Raw genomic sequence first — 9,091 nt, 5'->3', positions numbered from 1 at the left:
TCAATGGCTACATCCCATCCTCTTGTGAAAATGGTCCAAATGCTCTGTCACAGCACAGCTAATCATCTGAGGTTCTCGATCATACTGGAATAGGATTCACCCTCCTTTTGCGTCTGTCACTACGCCCAGCACTCGCGAGTTTGAAGCTCGTCACAGTCATTCAATCCCTGAATCCTACTCGGAATACCACAAACAAGGTTTAGACTTTCCGGATTCTCATGAATGCCGCCATCAATCTAGCTTACACCACGAAGATTCTTATTAAGAGATCCAAGGGATACTCATTCAATCTAAGGTAGAACGGAGGTGGTTGTCAGGCACACGTTCATAGGAAATGATGATGATTGTCACATTCATCACATTCAGGTTGAAGTGCGAATGAATATCTTAGAAGCAGAATAAGTTGAATTGAATAGAAAAACAGTAGTACTTTGCATTAATCTTTAAGGAACAGCAGAGCTCCACACCTTAATCTATGGAGTGTAGAAATTCTACCGTTGAAAATACATAAGTGAAAGGTCCAGGCATGGCCGAATGGCCAGCCCCCAAAACGTGATCAATAGATCAAAATATAATCCAAAGATGTCTAATACAATAGTAAAAAGTCCTATTTATACTAAACTAGTTACTAGGGTTTACAGAAGTAAGTAATTGATGCATAAATTCACTTTCGGGGCCCACTTGGTGTGTGCTTGGGCTGAGCTTGAATGTTACACGTGCAGAGGCTCTTTCTGGAGTTGAACGCCAGGTTGTAACGTATTTCTGGCGTTCAACTCTGGTTTGTGACTTGTTTCTGGCGTTTAACTCCAGACAGCAGTGTAGAACTGGCGTTCAACGCCCTTTTATGTCATCTAAACTCATTCAAAGTATAGACTATTATACATTTCTGGAAAGCCCTGGATGTCTACTTTCCAACGCAATTAGAAGCGTGCCATTTTGAGTTCTGTAGCTCCAGAAAATTCACTTTGAGTGAAGGGAGGTCAGAATCCAACAGCATCAACAGTCCTTCTTCAACCTCTGAATCTGATTTTTGCTCAAGTCCCTCAATTTCAGCCAGAAAATACCTGAAATCACAAAAAAACACACAAACTCATAGTAAAGTCCAGAAATGTGAATTTAGCATAAAAACTAATAAAAACATCCCTAAAAGTAACTAGATTCTACTAAAAACATACTAAAAACAATGCCAAAAAGCGTATAAATTATCCGCTCATCACAACACCAAACTTAAATTGTTGCCTGTCCCCAAGCAACTGAAAGTCAAATAGGATAAAAACAAGAGAATATACTATAAATTCCAAACTATCAATGAAACATAGCTCCAATCAGATGAGCGGGACTTGTAGCTTTTTGCCTCTTGAATAGTTTTGGCATCTCACTTTATCCATTGAAGTTCAGAATGATTGGCTTCTATAGGAACTCAGAGTTCAGATAGTGTTATTGATTCTCCTAGTTCAGTATGATGATTCTTGAACACAGCTATTTTATGAGTCTTGGCCGTGGCCCTAATCACTTTGTTTTCCAGTATTACCACCGGATACATAAATGCCACAGACACATAATTGGGTGAACCTTTTCAGATTGTGACTTAGCTTTGCTAAAGTCCCCAATTAGAGGTGTCCAGGGTTCTTAAGCACACTCTTTTTTTGCTTTGGACCTTGACTTTAACCGCTCAGTCTCAAGTTTTCACTTGACACATTCACGCCACAAGCACATGGTTAGGGACAGCTTGGTTTAGCCGCTTAGACCAGGATTTTATTCCTTTAGGCCCTCCTATCCACTGATGCTCAAAGCCTTGGGATCCTTTTTATTTACCCTTGTCTTTTGGTTTTAAGAGTTATTGGCTTTTTGCTCTTGCCTCTTGGTTTTAAGAGCTTTTGGCTTTTTCTGCTTGCTTTTTCTTTTTATTTTTTTTCTCTCTTTTTTTTTCTGTAAGCTTTGTTCTTTGCTGCTTTTTCTTGCTTCAAGAATCATTTTTATGATTTTTCAGATTATCAAATAACATGTCTCCTTATCATCATTCTTTCAAGAGCCAACATATTTAACATTCTTAATCAACAACTTCAAAAGACATATGCACTGTTCAAGCATTCATTCAGAAAACAAGAAGCATTGTCACCACATCAATATAATTAAACTAAGTTCAAGGATAAGTTCGAAACTCATGTACTTCTTGTTCTTTTGAATTAAAACATTTTTCATTTTAAGAGAGGTGATGGATTCATAGGACATTCATAACTTTAAGACATAGTTACTAAATACTAATGATCATGTAATGAAGACACAAACATGGATAAGCACTTAACATAGAGAAAACGAAAAACAGAGAATAAGAACAAGGAATGAGTCCACCTTAGTGATGGTGGCGTTTCCTTCTTGAGGAACCAATGATGTCCTTGAGCTCTTCTATGTCTCTTCCTTGTCTTTGTTGCTCCTCCCTCATTGCTTTTTGATCTTCTCTAATTTCATGAAGGATGATGGAGTGCTCTTGATGTTCCACCCTTAATTGTCCCATGTTGGAACTTAATTCTCCTAGGGAGGCGTTGATTTGCTCCCAATAGTTTTGTGGAAGAAAATGCATTTGAGGCATCTCCGAGATCTCATGGTGATGAGCTTCATGTGTCTCTTGAGATCCATGAATGGGCTCTCTTGCTTGCTCCATCCTTTTCTTAGTGATGGGTTTCTCTTCCTCAATGGGAATGTCTCCTTCTATGGAAGCTCCAGCTGAGTAACATAGATGGCAAATAAGATGAGGAAAAGCTAGCCTTGCCCCAGGAGAGGGCTTTTCGGCTATTTTGTAGAATTCAAGGGAGATGACTTCATGAACTTCTACTTCCTCTCCAATCATGATGCTATGAATCATGATGGCCCGATCCACGGTAACTTCAGATCGGTTGCTAGTGGGGATGATGGAGCGTTGGATGAACTCCAACCATCCTCTAGCCACAGGCTTGAGGTCCAGTCTTCTTAATTGAACCGGCTTGCCTTTGGAGTCAATCTTCCATTAAGCTCCTTCCACACATATGTCCATGAGGACTTGGTCCAACCTTTGATTAAAGTTGACCCTTCTAGTGTAGGGGCGTGCATCTCCTTGCATCATAGGCAAGTTAAACGCCAACCTCACATTTTCCAGATGAAAATCTAAGTATTTCCCCCGAACCATTGTAATATAATTCTTTGGGTTTGGGTTCTTACTTTGATCATGGTTCCTAGTGATCCATGCATTGGCATAGAACTTTTGAACCATTAGGATGCCGACTTGTTGGATGGGGTTTGTTAGAACTTCCCAACCTCTTCTTTGGATTTCATGTCGGATCTCTGGATACTCATTCTTCTTGAGCTTGAAAGGGACCTCGGGGATCACCTTCTTCTTGACCACAACATCATAGAAGTGGTCTTGATGAGCTTTGGAGATGAATCTTTCCATCTCCCATGACTCGGAGGTGGAAGCTTTTGTCTTCCCTTTCCCTTTTCTAGAGGATTCTCCGGTCTTGGGTGCCATCAATGGTAATGGAAAAACAAAAAGCTTATGCTTTTACCACACCAAACTTAGAATATTGCTCGCCCTCGAGCAAGAGAAGAAAGAATAGATGAAGAAGAAGAAAATATGGAGGAGAAGAGGGAGTGGTGTATTCGGCCAAGAAGGGGAAGAGAGGGTTGTGTTATGTGAAAATGAAGAAGAATGGAGGGCTTTATATAGGGAAGAGAGGGGGTAAGGTTTCGGCCATATAGGGTGGGTTTTGGATGGGAAATTGATTTTAAATTTTGAAGGTAGGTGGGTTTTATGAGGTAGGTTTATGGGGAAGAGTGGATGGATGTGAGTGGTAAAGTGGTTATAGGGAAGAGAGATTGAGGTGATTGGTGAAGAGTTTTGGGGAAGAGTGTTTATGGGATTGTGTGAAAGAAGGGTGAGAAGAAGCGAGTGGAGGTAGGTGGGGATCCTGTGGGGTCCACAGATCCTGAGGTGTTCAAAGATTTACAACCTTGCACCAAATTAGGCATGCAAAATGCTCTTGCACACAACTCTGGGCGTTCAGCGCCAGATTGGTGCTTGTTCTGGGCGTTGAATGCCCATTTGTTGCCCATTTCTGGCGTTGAACACCAGAACCATGCTTGTTCTGGGCGTTCAGTGCCAGCTCTTCTCCAGGGTGCAATTCTGGCGTTCAGCGCCAGAACCATGCTCTGTTCTGGCGTTGAACGCCAGCCAGATGCTTCTTACTGGCGTTTAAACGCCAGTAAGGTCTTCCTCCAGGGTGTGATTTTTCTTCTATTGTTTTTGATTTCGTTTTCAATTTTTATATTTATTTTGTGACTCCACATGATCATGAACCTAATAAAACATGAAAGAACAAGAAAAATAAAATTAGATAAATAAAAATTGGGTTGCCTTCCAACAAGCGCTTCTTTAATGTCAATAGCTTGACAGTGGGCTCTCATGGAGCCTCACAGATGTTCAGAGCTTTGTTGAGACTTTCCAACACCAAACTTAGAGTTTGGTTGTGGCCTCCCAACACCAAACTTAGAGTTTGACTGTGGGGGCTCTGGTTGACTCTGTTTTGAGAGAAGCTTTTTATGCTTCCTCTCCATGTTTACAGAAGGGTGTCCTTGAGTTTTAAACTCAAGGGAGTCCTTATTCAATTGAAGGACTAGTTCACCTCTGTTAACATCAATCACAGCTCTTGCTGTGGCTAGGAAGGGTCTTCCAAGGATGATGTATTCATCATCATTCTTCCCAGTATCCAGGACTATGAAATCAGCAGGGATGTAAAGGCCTTCAACCTTTACTAACACGTCCTCTACTTGTCCATAAGCCTGTTTTCTTGAATTGTCTGCCATCTCTAATGAGATTTTAGCAGCTTGCACCCCATAGATTCCCAGTTTCTCTATTACAGAGAGGGGCATGAGGTTTATTCCTGAACCAAGGTCACACAGAGCCTTCTCAAAGGTCATGGTGCCTATGGTACAAGGTATTAAGAACTTTCCAGGGTCCTGTTTCTTCTGAGGTAATCTCAGTTGATCCAGATCACTTAGTTCATTGGTGAACAAGGGAGGTTCATCTTCCCAAGTTTCAATACCAAATAATTTGGCATTCAGCTTCATGATTGCACCAAGAAACTTGGCAGCTTGCTCTTCAGTAACATCCTCATTCTCTTCAGAAGAGGAATACTCATCAGAGCTCATGAATGGCATAAGGAGGTTCTATGGTCTCTAGATGAGTCTCAGATTCCTTTGGTTCCTCAGAGGGAAGCTCCTTATTGATCACTGGACGTCCCAGGAGGTCTTCCTCCTTGGGATTCACGTCCTCTCCTTCCTTCACAGGTTCGGCCATGGTGATTAATTCAATGGCCTTGCACTCTCCTTTTAGATTTTCTTCTGTATTGCTTGGGAGAGTACTAGGAGGGATTTCAGTAATCTTTTTACTTAGCTGGCCCACTTGTGCCTCCAAATTTCTAATGGATGACCTTGTTTCATTCATGAAACTCACAGTGGCCTTAGATAGATCAGAGACTAAGTTTGCTAAATTAGAGGTATTTTGTTCAGAGTTCTCTGTCTGTTGCTGAGTGGATGATGGAAAAGGTTTACTATTGTTAAACCTATTTCTTCCACCATTATTAAAGCCTTGTTGAGGCTTTTGATCCTTCCATGAGAAATTTGGATGATTTCTCCATGATGGGTTATAGGTGTTTCCATAAGGTTCACCCATATAATTTACCTCTGCTATTGCAGGGTTTTCAGGATCATAAGCTTCTTCTTCAGAAGATGCCTCTTGAGTACTGTTGGATGCAGCTTGCATTCCATTCAGACTCTGAGAAATCATATTGACTTGCTGAGTCAATATTTTGTTCTGAGCCAATATGGCATTCAGATATCAACTTCAAGAACTCCCTTCTTCATAGGCGTCCCATTACTCACAGGATTCCTCTCAGAAGTGTACATGAACTGGTTATTAGCAACCATGTCAATGAGTTCTTGAGCTTCTGCAGGCATTTTCTTTAGGTGAATGGATCCACCTGCAGAGGTATCCAATGACATTTTAGCTAATTCAGACAGACCATCATAGAATATGTCCAGGATGGTCCATTCTGAAAGCATGTCAGAAGGACACTTTTTGGTCAGTTCTTTGTATCTCTCCCAAGCTTCATAGAGGGATTCACCTTCTTTCTGTCTGAAGGTCTGAACATCCACTCTAAGCTTACTCAGCTTTTGAGGAGGAAAGAACTTGGCTAAGAAAGTCTTGACCAGCTTATCCCAAGAGTTCAGGCTATCCTTAGGTTGAGAGTCCAACCATATTCTAGCTCTGTCTCTCACAGCAAAAGGGAAAAGCATGAGCCTGTAGACTTCAGGATCTACTCCATTAGTCTTAACAGTATCACATATCTGCAAGAATTCAGTTAAGAACTGAAAAGGATCTTCAGATGGAAGTCCATGGAACTTGCAGTTCTGCTGCATCAGAGAAACTAGCTGAGGTTTCAGCTCAAAATTGTTTGCTCCAATGGCAAGAATGGAGATGCTTCTTCCATGTAAATTGGAATTAGGTGCAGTAAAGTCACCAAGCATTCTCCTTGCATTATTGTTGTTGGGTTCGGCTACCATCTCCTTTACTTGTTCGAAATTTTCAATAAGGTTGTCTCTGGATTGTTGTAATTTAGCTTCTCTTAGTTTCCTCTTCAGAGTCCTTTCAGGTTCTGGAGTAGCTTCAACAGGAATGCCTTTTTCCTTGTTCCTGTTCATAAGAAAGAGAAGAGAACAAAAAAAGAAGAGGAATCCTCTATGTCACAGTAAAGAGGTTCCTTATTGTTAGTAGAAGAAGAAAAGGAATAGGGGTAAAGAAGAATGAAGAATCCAAACACAAGGGTAAGGATAGGAGCAGTGATGTGAGATGAAGAGAAGTGTTAGTAGATGAATAAATAATTAGAAGGAGATGAGGGAGAAGGATTTTCGAAAATTATTTTTGAAAAAGGGTTAATGATTTTCGAAAATAGTTTTTGAAAAAGGTTAGTAGTTTTCGAAAATTAAAATCAAAAATTAAAATAATTAGTTAATTAAAAAGAATTTTTGAAAAAGAGGGAGATATTTTCGAAAATTAGAGAGAGAGAGTTAGTTAGGTAGTTTTGAAAAAGATAAGAAACAAACAAAAAGTTAGTTAGTTAGTTGAAACAAATTTTGAAAATCAATTTTGAAAAGATAAGAAGATAAGAAGTTAGAAAGGATATTTTGAAAATCAAATTTTTGAACAAGATAAGATAAGAAGATATTTTTGAAAAGATATGATTGAAATTAGTTTTGAAAATATTTGATTTTTAAAATCATAATTAATGACTTGATTCACAAGAAATCACAAGATATGATTCTAGAACTTAAAGTTTGAATCTTTCTTAACAAGCAAGTAACAAACTTGAAATTTTTTGAATCAAAACATTAATTGATGATGTTATTTTCGAAAATCATGTGATAAAGATAAAAAAAAGATTTTTGAAAAAGATTTTTGAAATTTTTGAAAATAACTAAGAAAATTGAAAAAGATTTGATTTTTGAAAAAGATTTAGAAAAAGATAAGATTTTTAAATTGAAATTTTGATTTGACTCATAAAAACAACTAGATTTTAAAAATTTTTGAAAATGTCAAATCTAATTTTCGAAATTTTAAGAGAGAAAAAGGGAAAGATATTTTTTTGATTTTTTTGAATTTTTATGATGAGAAAGAAAAACACTAAAAATGCTCAATGCATGGAATTTTTAGATCAAAACAATGAATGCATGCAAGAATGCTATGAATGTCAAGATGAACACCAAGAACACTTTGAATGTCAAGATGAACATCAAGAACTTATTTTTGAAAAATTTTTAATGCAAAGAAAACATGCAAGACACCAAACTTAAAAATTTTTCATGTATAGACACTATGAATGCAAGAATGCATATGAAAAACAAGAAAACATCAAGATCAAACAAGAAGACTTACCAAGAACAACTTGAAGATCATGAAGAACACCATGAATGCATGAATTTTTTTCGAAAAATGCAAGATGAATATGCAATTGACACCAAACTTTCAACTTGACTCAAGACTCAAACAAGAAATACAAAATATTTTTTTATTTTTATGATTTTATGATTTTTTTGTATTTTCTTTTAATTTTTTTTCGAAAATCATTTTGAAAAAGAAAAATAAGGATTCCAAAATTTTTAATATGAATTCCAGGAATCTTATGCTCTTTAGTCTAAAGCTCCAATCAAAGGGTCAGGCATGGCTTAATAGCCAGCCAAGCTTTAGCATGAATATGAGTGTAATTCATTCAATTTTAGGCCAAAACCTCAGTCTAAAAGAATTTAGACATGGTTTTATAGCCAGCCATGCTTCATGAAACACTAGAATTCATTCTTAAAAATTCTGAAGAAAAATATATTTTTGAAAACATTTTTATTTTAAAAAAAGAAAATTTTTTCGAAAACAAAGGAGAAATTTTTTTGAAAGATTTTTGAAAAATTTTTGAAAATAAAACAAAAAGAAAATTACCTAATCTGAGCAACAAGATGAACTGTCAGTTGTTCAAACTCAAACAATCCCCGGCAACGGCGCCAAAAACTTGGTGCACGAAATTGTGATCTCAGGTAACGGTGCCAGTAACTCTGTACGCACGTCTTAAATAATCGTTTTTCATTCACAACTTCGATACAACTAACCAGCAAGTGCACTGGGTCGTCCAAGTAATAAACCTTACGTGAGTAAGGGTCGATCCCACGGAGATTGTTGGCTTGAAGCAAGCTATGGTCACCTTGTAAATCTCAGTCAGGCGGATATAAAATAGTTATGGAGTTTTCGAACATAATTAATAAATAGATAGAAGATAATGATAGAAACACTTATGTATATCATTGGTGAGAATTTCAGATAAGTGTATAGAGATGCTTTCGTTCCTCTGAACCTCTGCTTTCCTGCTGTCTTCATCCAATCAGTCTTACTCCTTTCCATGGCTGGCTTTATGTAAGGGCATCACCGTTGTCAATGGCTACATCCCATCCTCTTGTGAAAATGGTCCAAATGCTCTGTCACAGCACGGCTAATCATCTGAGGTTCTCGATCATACTG

General features: G+C 38.0%; 1 non-coding gene across 1 annotated transcript; it reads left to right on the top strand.

The window, feature by feature from the left end:
• The first annotated feature begins 6,087 nt into the window (after positions 1-6,087).
• On the top strand, positions 6,088-6,195 carry LOC148562413 (small nucleolar RNA R71). Its single transcript, XR_015886826.1, has one exon. It is a non-coding gene; the product is annotated as a small nucleolar RNA R71 (small nucleolar RNA).
• The last annotated feature ends 2,896 nt before the right edge of the window (positions 6,196-9,091 follow it).

Source organism: Arachis ipaensis, chromosome B6 (assembly GCF_059453495.1).
Source record: "Arachis ipaensis isolate K30076 ecotype BB chromosome B6, ASM5945349v1, whole genome shotgun sequence".
Classification (NCBI taxonomy): Eukaryota; Viridiplantae; Streptophyta; class Magnoliopsida; order Fabales; family Fabaceae; genus Arachis; species Arachis ipaensis.
Note: the sequence above shows the minus strand (reverse complement) of the source record. Positions and strands in the feature narration are given on the sequence as shown.